Here is a 13,104-nt window from a genome sequence, read left to right as displayed (position 1 = left end):
AAAGGAAAATCCAAAGTACCTTCAACACCTTGAGTGTCTCAGAGCATGAATGAGCCCCACTGAGTGTCAGTACAAAGCTCTCCAGGGACTCATTAACGCAGATAATTGGGGCCATGATTGCACAAAGCTCTCCCAGAGTCTGGATCCAAAGGGAAACACCAAGTACCTTAAAAGAACTGAAGTACCTTGAAGCATTCATGAGCCCCACTGAGTGGTGTTACTGACAAAGCCTCTGCAGGGACTAATTACAGCAGGTAATTGGAGGCCATGATTGCACAAAGCTCTCAGAGACTGCAAGGCCAAAGCAAAACCCCAAGTCCTTTGAAAAACCTGCAGCCCCTGCAGGGAGCATTCAGGAGCCGCCAGGGCCATTGCTGAGCAAGGCTCCCCAGGGACTCCTTGCAGCAGATCCTTGAGGCCCCTGGGATGTGGGCCAGGGGGGGATGCAGAGGGCAGGACAAGGGGCTGACAGTGCCCAGCCTGGCTGGGGCTGGGCCAGGAGGCCCCAGGGCCTCAGCACAAGGTGTCTCCTCCCAGCCCTTGCTGGCACAGACCCTGCTGTGCCCCAGGGCACCAAGACTTGGCTTCTCTTTGTCCCCAGCTGCCATCAGTGCCTCCAGTTCTCTGCTCTGCCTGGGGCCTGGGGACACTTTCCCTGTCGTGTCCCTCAGTGGGAGCCACTACAAGTCCAAGAAACTTTGGAGTTGGATTGCGACTTGGAGATCTGGAGAGGCTTCTTCAGCTCCCTCTCAGGGACTGATGTTCAGGGCCTCAGCACAAAGGCCCAGAGGCTCCTAAAGTCCTTGTGCTGTGTCTGTGCTGCTGAGCTGGGCCAGGCTCCTGGCCCAGAGGCAGCTCCTGGCAAGGGCAGCAGAGCTGCAGAGAGACAGCTCTGGGCAGGAGCAGCTCCTGTGCACAGCCCAGCAGGGCTGGGGCACTGCCTGCAGCCAGCCCGGGCATAGCACAGAGGCACAGAGAGCTTCAATCAGGCAGGGCTGGGAAGGGGCTGGGAAGTGCCTGGGGCACAATCACTGCCAGCCCTTGGCACAGTAACCTCTGGCTGCAGGACAATGCAGCTGCAGCTCCTGCACTGATCTCCTAAAGCTGCAACATCCCAATGCCTGCAGACTCTGGGAGTGCATCTCTGAGTATTTCTGCTGCAGGGGAGCTGAAATGCTCATGAAGCTCTCACATGCTGATCAGTCTCAGAATATTTCCAAGACAAGGATTTTGATTGAAATGAGGCAATTTCCTAAGACTTTGTCTTCAGATTCCTACTACTGGAGAGTGGCAGGGAAGGGGGATAATTATTAAAGGATGATTATGAATTATTAGTTATGAATTTTGGCAAGTGGTGCCTGAGACCACCAAACTGTTCCTTCTAGTGACCAGCAGGTTCACAGGAGATCCCTAATGTGCCTTCAGCCACTCTGCCCATGGACAGCAGCAGCAGCAGCTTTACTGGAGCCATCAGGCTCAGTCTGAGCTGTCCTTAATCCAAGCTGCAAAGAGAAGCTGCCCCCAGTGCCTTGCAAACAGGCAGGGTTCTGTCAGGCCAAGGAGAGTGCACAGAGCTTTGGGCTCTGTAAGTGCTGGCACAGAGAGATCAGGCACAGGGAAACACCTGCAGGAGGAAAATCTCCAGGAGGCAGAGAGAAGATCAGGGAAGGAGAGAAAAGAAAACCCAGCAATGCTGTGGCAGGGAGAGTTGAGAGATGTGCACAGGATCCCCAGCAGTGCAGCCCCTCCCTCTGAACAAGCCCCCTCCCTCCTGTGCCCCAGCCAAGCCTCTGCCCTCAGGGCAGGGGCTCCAAGGCGTGCAGCCCCTCCTGTGCAGGCAGAGCTGCAGCAGAGCCGTGGGGCAGCTCTGCAGCCCCGGGCCCAGGTCCCTCTGCAGAGCACAGGGCTGGGAGCAGCTGCCCGGCCCTGGGGGCTCTGGAGGGGGCACAGCTGGCTCAGGGTGACGCTGTCCCCAGTGCCCGGCTCTGGGCAATGCTGTCAGGGCAGCCAGGGAAGGAGCTGCATCTCCCTTCAGCCAATGCCAGCAGAAGGACACTTGCAAGTCCCTCTGAGATTTCAGTCCAGGCTGGGAGCTTCACCCCAGCGTGCAAACCTGTCCTAGAGCATCTCTGAGTGATAAGATCCATGGGCAAAGGCAGAGGTGTTGTGACCCTGAAAATGCTGCTGGGTTGGTGGAATGAGCAACGTGAATCCTTGGCTACAAAAGTGGAGCTGGGCTCTGCTGGATCCATCTGCTCTCACAGTACCTGGGCGTTTGTAAGAGGAACGTGGGAGTGTGAACATCCTCCAGCTGAGAAAAGTGAAAGCCCAGAGGAACTGCAAACAGAATGAAGTGACAGATCATCTGCCCCCAGTCTCCACTCATTATCTTGCCTCAGGGAAATCACTCTGTTCTACCAGAGGGCAGCAGAAATGCTCAGGGTTTCTGATATCCAAGAGTACCAGGAAGTCCATGGAAGGAGCTTAAAAAGAAAACATCAGAACTCTGAAACACAAGAGCATGTCCATGTGTGTTACAAAGGAGGGTGTGTGGGACGTGGCTTTGATTTTGGTTACAGGTATCTCCTCTAACCCTTCACTGTCCTTTTCTCCATGAACAGGTGCCCATGTGCAGCCACAGCAAATGTCCAACAGCAGCTGCATCAGCCACTTCCTCCTGCTGGCATTGGCAGACACGCGGCAGCTGCAGCTCCTGCACTTCTGCCTCTTGCTGGGCATCTCCCTGGCTGCCCTCCTGGGCAACGGCCTCATCATCAGCGCCGTAGCCTGCGGCCACCACCTGCACACGCCCATGTTCTTCTTGCTGCTCAGCCTGGCCCTCACTGACCTGGGCTCCATCTGCACCACTGTGCCCAGAGCCATGCACAATTCCCTCTGGGACTCCAGCACCATCTCCTACACAGGATGTGCTGCACAGGACTTTTTATTCTTTATCACAGCAGAGCTTTCATTCCTGACCCTCACGTGCTCCGACTGCTACGTGTCCATCTGCAAAGCCCTGCACCACGGGACCCTGCTGGGCAGCAGAGCTTGTGCCCACATGGCAGCAGCTGCCTGGGCCAGGGGCTTTCTCACTGCTCTGCTGCACATGGCCAATACATTTTCCCTGCCCCTGTGCCATGGCAATGCCCTGGGCCAGTTCTTCTGTGAAATCCCCCAGATCCTCAAACTTCCAAGCCCAGGGAACTTGGGCTTCTTGCTGTTGGTGCCTGTTTATCATTTGGCTGTTCTGTGTTCATTGTTGTTTTCTCCTATGTGCAGACCTTCAGGCCGTGCTGAGCATCCCCTCAGAGCAGGGACAGCACAAAGCCTTTTCCACCTGCCTCCCTCCCCTGGCTGTACCTCTGTTTATCAGTACTGCAGTGTTTGCCTGTTGTTGCAGGCTCCCAGCCAGGTAATAATTAGCATTGTCTCCATGATTGCAGAAGGCTGATCCATGGCTTTATTCTACTATATTATATCATATCCTACTGTACTTATTAAGGAACTCCTCCCCTTACAGACAGTGCGATACAGCTTTGACCTAATTGCTCAATCCCTGCAAACACCATGCAGTGGCCAGGCAGAGCTGTCAGCAAAGGAAGGGCCCAGCCAGGGGGGGCAGCCGGGGGATGCCGACAGCCTGCAGGGACAGAGGCGCAGGGCAGGGACACCGTGGGACAGCCTGGGCTGCACAGGGCACAGGGATGGGCAGCAGCTGCAAGACAGCCCTGACAGAGCCAACATGGGCAGCACTTTGGCCATGGCTGCTGGGCCTGGGGCCAGGAGGGGACAAGTGACCCTTGCAGGCCTGGGGCCTCATTGCCTCCTTGTCCCTGCTCAGCAGCCTGGCAGGGGCCGCCCCACGCTCCTGCCCCTGGCATTGCACATCCCCACATGCCAGTGCCCATCCCGGGAAGAGCCCTGAGCAAGGAGGGAGGGACAGGATCTGCCTGGCCAGGCCCTGGGGCTCAGGCCTTGGCCCTTTGCATTCCTCAAACACATCCAGGTGTGCTCAGCACCAGAGACACCTTTGCCTTGCTTGTCCCCACCTGGCATCACTGCCTGCAGTGTTCTGCTCTAGCTGGAACCTGGGAACACTTTCTCATCTGTGTCCCTGACAGGGATCTCTTCAAAGTACAAGAAACTTCAGTGTTTCAATAGAACTGAGTTCTTGAGTGTTTTGTGACATCACTGAGGGGATGGTGACATCACAGAACGGGCTGTGACGTCACAGAGCTGGCTGTGACATCATAGACCAGGATATGAGGCCATAGAGCAGAGTCTGCCATCATAGAGGGTGGCTGAATGGCATCAGAGAGTGGGTTGTGACATCACCTGGTGGCTGGGTAACATCATAGAGCAGGCTGTGACATCACAAAACAGATTGTGACATGACAGGATGACTTTGTGACATCAGTCTTCTGTGATGTCACAGCACTGCTGTATGACATCACAAGGTGATATAGAGTTGGCTCTGAGACATCACAGGGACAGTGTGAAATCACAGGGGCTGTGTGACATCACAGGGGCAGTGTGACGTCACAGGGGCAGTGTGACGTCACAGGGGCTGTGTGAGGTCCCTGGGGAGGTCACTCTGCCCCGGCCCCCTCACAGTTCCCCCCAGAGCAGTCCAACCCTGCTCGTGCACAGCGGGGTCCCCGTCCCCCCAGGTCCCCCCAGCCCCGCAGCCTCCCCCAGAGGATGTTCCACGAGATCAACCCCAGAGCCTGACACGGGGATGGGGGGCCGGGGCCCTGGGGGTGGCACAGGGGGACAGGGACCCCCCGGCAGCGTCCCCGTGTCCCCCAGGGCCAGAGCCTGGGCCAGGGCTCCTTCACCCTGCTACCAACGAGGCCTTGAGAGCGCTGAAAAAATCCCCAGCAAGGGAGCAGCAAAAACCAGATTTAATCTTAAGGGACAGCAGCACAAAGTTCCTTGGCAAGAGTCACTCTGCTCCTGACTGGACACTTCAGGCACACCAGGGAAACAAAGCAACAACAAAACCAAACAGAATCCAGGCAATCAAACCAGAAATGAACCGAGAACTGTCCCTCTGTGTGTGTGTGTGACACAAGGACAGTGAAGGCAAGGATAAAAGGAATACGGCCTAAAAGCTTAACAGAGCTCAAACTTAACAGGACTTAACTTATACCTTAACCTATACTGATACTTTCAACTTCACAAATTTGCACAAGAGCCGAGCGTAGCAGCATTTAACCTAACTTAAACCTATGACTTTGCAATTTAACAGAGTAATAACACTTTACAGTATTTAACTTAGCTTATAACTTATATTAAAGGTAACAACTTAGCAACTAAGAACAACTCTTGGCAGCAGGTAACTTCACTTAGACCTTGTGATTTAACCTTCCCTACAGGCCTGACTGACTCAGCTATCCAAGGCACTCCAAGCCCTCAGAGAGCAGCATTTCTGCCACATTTCCCCAGCACAGGCACTCCTGTGTGCACACAGACACAAAGAGTCAGTGCAAGGCACCTGTGAGCAATTCCCCTGAGGGCAGGGAATGCTCCCTGCTGATGCTTTGGCATCTCCCCAGCTGGCAAAGGGTTGAGCCTGGAGGAGTGGAGGGATGGGCCCAGGCTCTGTGCTTGTTCAGGATCCCCGAGTGCAGCAAACGGGAGAGTTCCCGGCTGGGAGAGGCCCTGCTCAGAGGGAGTCGCTGGCCCAGGAGAGCTCCAAGGGCTCCTTTTGGAGCGCTGTTTGCAGGGCCCCAAGAGAGGGGCTTCAGTCCCAGCAATGACTCATCCTGGCCACACTGGGCACCAACAGCTTTCTTTGGCAGGGTGAGAACAGGGATCTTGTGCCACTGAGGGAACAAAACCAGTCCCCAGGGCTGCTGCTAAAGGAACCAGGAGCTGGTTGGGCAGCAGCAGTGCCTGGAGGAGACAGTGTTTGTGATGAGCTGCAGAGGAGCTGAGCCCAGGGGCTGTTGGCCAAGGCCGAGGCCCAAGGAGCATTTCTCAGCTGGCAGGGCGGCCTGAGAAGGGCAGGGGAGGATAATTCACCCTCTCAGTGTGCTCCCAGCTGCTCCCAGTATTTCCATGTCCCTGCTCCAAGTGCTGCTCCCAGCCCTGATCCGTGGGGATGGGAATGTCCCACTCCCTTGCTGGGGTAGGGTCACACCTGAGCCAGGTGTGCAGGGCAGGACCTTGCCCTGACCCAAGCACTGTCCCACCTGCAGGATCTGCTTTCCATTGGCCTCTTCCTCCTGCAGCCCCGAGCCCAGCTTGGTGCTGAACAAAGGGGCTGGGCCAGGGTCATCCTCCAGCAGGGGCTCCTCACCCCCTCTGCCCCCTCCCCAAATTCCCTCTGGGGGAGCAGGAGCTGGGGCAGGAGCCCTGAGGGGAGGGACAAGGGGGTGACACCGGCATGGGGGGGTCACACATGGCCCCTGGGGATCCCCCCTCACTCCCATGGTACCAGGAAGACAAACCCCTACATGGAGCCCCTGTCCCCCAGCAGCACCTTGTGGGCTGGGTCTGGGGGCAGCTCTGGGGGTCTGGGGGTCATGGCTGCCCTAAAACCCCCTCCCAGCCCCACAGCCACTCCAGCTCCATCAAACCACCCCACAGATCCCTGCTGCCCCCCACACCCCAAACCACTCTGTTCAATAGATAAGGCCCCGAGATCCATCAAAACGCTCCTGGCAATCCCAAAGGTTCCCTCCCTGGGCTCCCCAGGTGGGTGTCAGAGGGGCTCCAGGGGTGCCGCCTGTGCGGGGTCCCCGTTTCAGGGCCCAGGGTACCCAAGGGTCTCCCTCGTCCATGGTCCCAACATCTCCAGGCTGCCGGGGTTCCCCCTATCCGGGCTCCCCGTCTGGGCTCCCGGGTCCCCCTTATGGGGATGTCCGACCCCGCAGGCTGCAGAGGCTCCCCCAGCTGCGGTGCCGCCCTCTCCGCTCTCCCAGCCCCCAGCACGCCAGTCCCGGGCAATCCCCCCGTGGCTCCGGGCTGAGGATGCAGCGCCTGCCCCAGGCAGCCCAACCCCCCCAGGGAGGGTCCCACGCACCCCGGCCCAGCACTGGGGCTCTGCCGGCACCAACACCGGGACCCCCAAAATTCTGCCGGGCCGGAGCCGCCGAGGGGCGCCCGGCCCTTGGCCCTGGTGTAGATACATATTGCAATATTGGCTTTGTGCAAATGTTAACATGGATTTTATATGGGTGGCCTTAAAATAACTTTGTTATAAAGATACAGTTTTGATTTCTGTAGTTAATTATAAGCTTAGACATAACAGTGAAATAGCTGATATAAGTGTGCTTGTGTTACAATGCCTGCTTGGCTGGGATAACATCCAATGAACATGGGATGAAGACACCTGGTACAGATGTGCCAGCCATCAGCACTCACCGTCTGAAGGCAATGTGGGCAGCGGCCAAAACTGAAGATGATGATAAAAAAGGACCAAAACCACAACCAAGGAATACACGTGCTCTAAAAAGGTGGAACCGAGGAGGAGCCACACTAAACAGTTCTTGGAATATGGAAACCAGTTTGGGAAAAAAGTTTACTATGCATGAGGGTCTATGAATATGCAACAGGCTGATGGAAGGAAAAGGTATTTAAGGGATATCCCGAAGATAACAGGGTGGTCTTGGTTCAGTGCCAAGTTGCACCCGGCCGTAATAACCTTTGCTCCATGGTCCTTGTCTCCTCTTGTCCTTTATTAAACTCTTTGAATTTTCACAGGAGAGTGAACGTGTTTCTCAGAGCCCCGAGCAGAGAGCTCTGCCCGGGGGCTCCGGGCAAAGGCGGCGGCGCTCGGCAGCGGCCCCAGCCCGCCCAGCCCCGGGAATTGCCCCGCACCGGGACAAAATCCTGCCCTGAAGGAGCCCTTGGAACGCCCGCCCGCGGCTCCTCCGTGCCCCAAAGCTGCCGGTGCTGCCCCGGTGCTGCCTCAGCTGCGGCTCTGGAGCAGGGAGGCTCTGCGGGACCCCGGGCTGGGCCCCCTCCCAGCCGTGCCCGCCCCGGGGCTGATGCTCGGCCTGGGCTCTCTCGCTGCTCCGGCTCCCGCACAGCCCCGCTCTGAGCGGGCACCGAGCGCCCGGCGCCGCAGGGCCCCGAGCCCCTGCCCGGCCCAGGGTCAGTGTCCATCGCTCCGGCCACTGCCCGGCCCCGGCACAACCTGCAGCTCCCAGCGAAGCTTCCTCCAGCCGGGCACTGCGGCCTCCCAGCCGGGCACAACATTCCGTTCATGGCATCTCTGGTGTCTCTGCTCACACGGGCACAGCCAGCTGCTGCTGAGGCAATCCCAGCTCCCGCTGAAGGCTTCCCACACAAACTGCTGCCTTCAGCTCTCACACACCATCAAGGAATCCAAGAGCAAAGCTGAAATCTGATTAGAGAATCTTGCAAAATCACATCTCAGAACATTCTGTTATAAAATCACAAATGTTAACAGAAGCTGAGAAAGTCAACAACCTTAGAAAACAAGCTTCCAGCACTGGGACTAGAAGAGCTCAGGCAATGCATTTGATTGGAACGAGGCCTCTCTTTCTGACATGTGAGCAATGCCGTGGAATTTCCCAAACCAGGGAAATAGGGAGCCCTGGCAGCAGCAGCTTCACACACAGCAATGACACAGAACAGGGCAGGGCAAGAGGCTGACAAAATTATAACTTCTACTTGCAATTAAGAACTTTTCTTTCGAGTTCTACTATAGCCACTATTTATAGAGTCAAAAATACTAAAAATATTAGTAGCCATAAAAATAATAACTTAATAGCAATAATAGTGACAATAGCAAAAAGAAGAATTAATAATGGTAATAAAAACCCTACCATGCTTATACTTGGTTTGCATGGCCAGGTTTTGGTAAGGGGGAGCTCAAGGAGCACCTTCTGTGAGAGGCTGCTGGAAGCAGCTGCTCCTCTGTGTCCCACAGAGTGAATTCCAGCCAGCTCCAGGATGCACCGGCCGCTGGCCAAGGCTGGGCCAGTTGGAAATGGTGGTAACACCTTTGGGGCAAGAGATTTAGGAAAATGGGTGATGGTGTAGGTGTAACTGTGAGCAGGGAAGAGCAGGGTGAGAACCGGTGAGAGGAACAACTCTGCACACCCCAGGGCAGGGCAGGAGGAGGGGCAGGAGCTGCTCCAGGGGCTGGAGCTGATTGCCCTGAGATTCCCTGGGCAGCCCCTGGGGAGGCAGCTGGGCCCCTGCAGCCCATGGAGGGCCCGGAGAGCAGAGATGCACCTGCAGCGCCTGGAGGAGCCCGTGCTGGAGCAGGGGGTGCCTGAGCAGGAGCTGGGACCCCATGAGAAACCTGTGCTGGAGCAGGGACCCAGCAGGGACCTGCAAAGCCGTGGAGAGAGGAGCCCACGCTGGAGCAGGGTCCTGGCAGGACTTGTGAGCCCCTGGGAGAGTGAGGCAGCTGCAGCAGTTTGTGAAGAGCTGCTGTCCGTGAGATGAACTCACCCTGCAGAAGTTCATGGAGAAGTGTCTCAGGAGGGACCCCTGGCACAGCAGGGGAACGACTCCTCTCCCCGAGCAGCAGAGAAACAACGGGTGATGAACGGAGCAGAGCCCCCAGTGCCTGTCTGCCTGCACCACTGCGGGAGGAGCAGAGCTGGGAAGGAGGGAGGAACAGGCAGAAGGTGTTTGTGAAGCTTTATTTTACTTCTCACTATCCTGCCCTGATCTGGATAGAAATAAATTCAATTAATACCTGTAATTTCAAAAATGTTTTGCCTATGATGGCATTTGCTGAATGATCTGTCCCAGTCCTTAACTCAAGCCATGAAGCCTTCATTCTGTTTTTCCTCCTGTCCATCTCTGGAGGGGAGTGAGAGAGCAGCTTTGGTGGGTGCCTGGCATCCAGGCAGGGCCAAATGGCTACATGTTTCTCTTTTCTTTTTACTTCCTTTCCTTTCCCCTTTCCTTTCCCCTTTCCTTTCCCCTTTCCTTTCCCCTTTCCTTTCCCCTTTCCTTTCCCCTTTCCTTTCCTTTCCTTTCCTTTCCTTTCCTGGGCAGCACCCCTGGGCATGGCCCAGGCACTGGAGAGCATCACAGCCAGCCCTGCTGCTGCTGGGGATGTCCCAGGCACCAGAGCCCATCCCAGCCCTGCTGCTGCTGGGGATTTCCCAGGCACCAGAGCCCATCCCAGCCCCGCTGCTGCTGGGGATGTCCCAGGCACCAGAGCCCATCCCAGCCCCGCTGCTGCTGGGGATGTCCCAGGCACCAGAGCCCATCCCAGCCCCGCTGCTGCTGGGGATGTCCCAGGCACCAGAGCCCATCCCAGCCCTGTTCCTGGGGATGTCACAGCCCCTACAAGTGTACCAGGTGTGGGAAGAGCTTCTCCCAGAGGTCAGCCTTGACCCAACACCAACGCAGCCAGCACTGAGGGAAGCCCTGCCAGTGCCCCCAGTGTGGGAAGAGCTCCGTGCGCTGCTCCAGCTCCATCCCCACGGGAGGATCCGCGCTGGATGATCCCCAGTGACACCGGTGCGCAGAGCCCCGGTGATCCGTGGTGCCGGTGATTCCTGGTGTGAAGACACCTGGCTGGGGGCTCCACATCCTCCTGGCTCCTCATGGCCTGGGTCTTCTTTTCACATTTCCTCATTCTTTCAAAACACTCAAAACCTGGGTAAAAATAAAGATGTTGAACTAAGATGGGGCTAGAGAAGTGGGGGACTGTTCCAGAGGTGTGGGGGATGCTGGGTCCGAGGGAGCTGAGAGTTCCTGGGAAGGACTTGGGGGTTGCTCAGGGCTTTGGGGACACGAGGCCGAGCGGCTCCGGGTGCTTTGGAAGATGCTGGTGGAGATTCTGGGGCTGCTGATCAAGGACCTCCCGGCCTGGAACTGTCCCTGTGTCCCCTTGTCCCGCTTCCTGGTGTCCCCTGTAGTGGATACCCCCCTCCCTGCTGTCACTCCCCTTTCCTCCGCCCATTCCCGTGTCACCCCACTCCCAGTCCCGTCCTGCTCCATTCCCAGTATGGACCCCATTCCCTGTCCCCATCCCCCATTCCCATTCCTCATTCCCATTCCCTGTCCCCATTCCCATTCCCTGTCCCTGTCCCCATTCCCATTCCTCATTCCCATTCCCTGTCCCCATTCCCCGTTCCCCATTCCCGGTCCCCATTCCCATTCCCATTCCCTGTCCTCATTCCATTCCCTATTCCCTGTCCCCATTCCCCATTCCCTGTCCTCATTCCCATTCCCTGTCCCCTCTCCCCGGACGCCGCCGCCATCGCTCCGGCTCCCCTCGGCCCTCACGTGACCGCGCAAACCCCGCGCTGCTCCCACCCACCAATCCCAGCGCGCAATCGCTCCTGGATTTGCATAACCACGCCCTCAGCTTCGGCCCCGCCCCCGCCGGCTGCAGCCGCATCCGGGCGCTGTTTGCTCCCAGTTCCCTCCCAGTGCTCCCAGTAAGAGCGGGACCGGCAGAGAGAGCACTGCCAGTTCGCGCCCGCTGCTCTCACCATCGTTCCCAGTGCTCCCAGTATTGCTCCCAGTGCCGGGCGTGGCGGGGCCGCTTTGGAACCCCCCCAGGGCAAAGCGCGGCTGCTTTTGGGTGCCGGCACTACCCGGGCCGGGCTGGGAGCGGAGGAGGAGCGGGAGGGAGAGGAGGGACAGAGGAGGAGGAAAAGGAAAGGGAAAGAGAGAGAGAGGAGCGGGAAGAAGAGGAAGAGAAGGGCCAGAGGAGGAGGAAGAGGAGCAGCGGGAGGAGGAGCCGCCGCACCAACCCCACGCGGTTCCCCCGCTCGGGCCGCGGCTGCCCCGGTTCCGCCCCCTCCGGAAGCCGCAGGTGAGCGGGGAGGGGGAGTCGCCCCAAATCCATGGCGGAGGGGGCAATCTCGGTGCAGAGGGACCCTCGGCAGCCTGGAGGGGTGGGGGAGGCTGGGGATGAGCGGGGTCCGGGCCCCCCGAGGCTGAAAGGGGCGCTGACTTCTCCAGCTGCACTTGGGCACCGGGACCATCAAACCCGACACGCTCAGCCCTTGTTTTGCCCCCCAAACCAGGATTTCCCATTCCCAAACCTTGGCCAGGTGGAGGAGGAGGCTGCGAGGAGGAAGAAGATGCCCCAGGACACCCAGGCAGGTGAGGAGGAAGTCAGTGCCCCTTTCCCCCTCTCTCCTGCTCCATCTCCCAGCCCAGCACGGCCCCCGGCTGCAGGACAGCCCCACTGCTGATGCTGTCCAGCCAGGGATGCACTGGGGGGATCTCCTTCCCCTTCCCTGTGGCACGGAGGCAAATCCCATCCTCTCCTTGTCCTTCCTCCCCCAGGGAAGGAGCTGAGCATGGAGAGCAGGGAGGACAAATCCCCACAGCAGAACCTGGTGGCTGAGGCCGTTTGGAGTTGCTCCAGGGCACAGGAATCCAACGGGGAGGAAAAGTCCTGGAGATCCCTCACAAGGAGGGGCTGCAAACGCAGATCACGGGGATCCGAGGAGGAAAGACCCACCTTGGGTCCAGAAGGTGACCACAGGTCGGAGTTGGGGGTCCCTGAGCAGCTTCAGGATGGGGAGAAGCCCCACAAGTGCTCAGAATGTGGGAAGAGCTTCAGGTGGAGATCATCCCTGATCAACCATTGGAGAATCCACACAGAGGAACAGCCCTATGAGTGTGGGCAGTGTGGGAAGAGCTTCAGGTAGAGCTCCCGCCTGAACTCCCACATGGGAATCCACACCAGGGAGAGGCCCTATGAGTGTGGGCAGTGTGGGAAGAGCTTCAGCCACAACTCCAACCTGATCCACCACCAGCGCGTCCACACCGGGAGAGGCCCTATGGATCTCCTGAGTGTGGGAAGAGCTTCAGAGCCAAATCCAGCCTGATTTTCCACCAGAGAAGCCACACGGGGAACGGCCCTACGAGTGTGATGAATGCAGCAAGAGGTTTCAGATCAGCTCCAATCTCCTCCATCACCAGCGCACTCACACAGAGGAGAGGCCCTTCCACTGCCCTGACTGCGGGAAGGGCTTCAGAGACAAGTGCAGCCTCCTCAGGCACCAGCTCATCCACTCCGGGGAGAGGCCCTTCGAATGGCCCAGGTGTGGGAAGAGCTTCAAGACCAGCTATGAAGTGACTGCCCACCAGAGGAGCCACACGGGGGAATGGCCCTACGAGTGTGGGGAGTGTGGG

The 13,104-nt window shown here is 58.0% G+C and overlaps 2 long non-coding RNA genes across 3 annotated transcripts; one reads left to right on the top strand and one right to left on the bottom strand.

Moving 5' to 3' along the window:
- Positions 1-7,982: 7,982 nt before the first annotated feature.
- LOC136569747 (uncharacterized) lies at positions 7,983-10,936 on the bottom strand. Of its 2 annotated transcripts, XR_010785443.1 has the most exons (5): positions 10,300-10,936; positions 9,689-9,795; positions 9,439-9,589; positions 8,805-8,981; positions 7,983-8,359 (listed from the first exon to the last, which is right to left on the bottom strand). It is a non-coding gene; the product is annotated as an uncharacterized lncRNA (long non-coding RNA). The 2 variants fall into 2 exon arrangements; XR_010785444.1 differs by lacking the exon at positions 8,805-8,981.
- Positions 10,937-11,677: 741 nt separating this feature from the next.
- On the top strand, positions 11,678-12,359 carry LOC136569752 (uncharacterized). The gene is made up of 3 exons (XR_010785449.1): positions 11,678-11,770; positions 11,985-12,063; positions 12,250-12,359. It is a non-coding gene; the product is annotated as an uncharacterized lncRNA (long non-coding RNA).
- Positions 12,360-13,104: the final 745 nt, after the last annotated feature.

This window comes from Molothrus aeneus, unplaced genomic scaffold, assembly GCF_037042795.1.
Source record: "Molothrus aeneus isolate 106 unplaced genomic scaffold, BPBGC_Maene_1.0 scaffold_19a, whole genome shotgun sequence".
NCBI classification, from domain to species: domain Eukaryota; kingdom Metazoa; phylum Chordata; class Aves; order Passeriformes; family Icteridae; genus Molothrus; species Molothrus aeneus.
The sequence above is the reverse complement of the archived record's forward strand: the minus strand, read 5'-3'. Positions and strand labels throughout refer to the sequence as shown.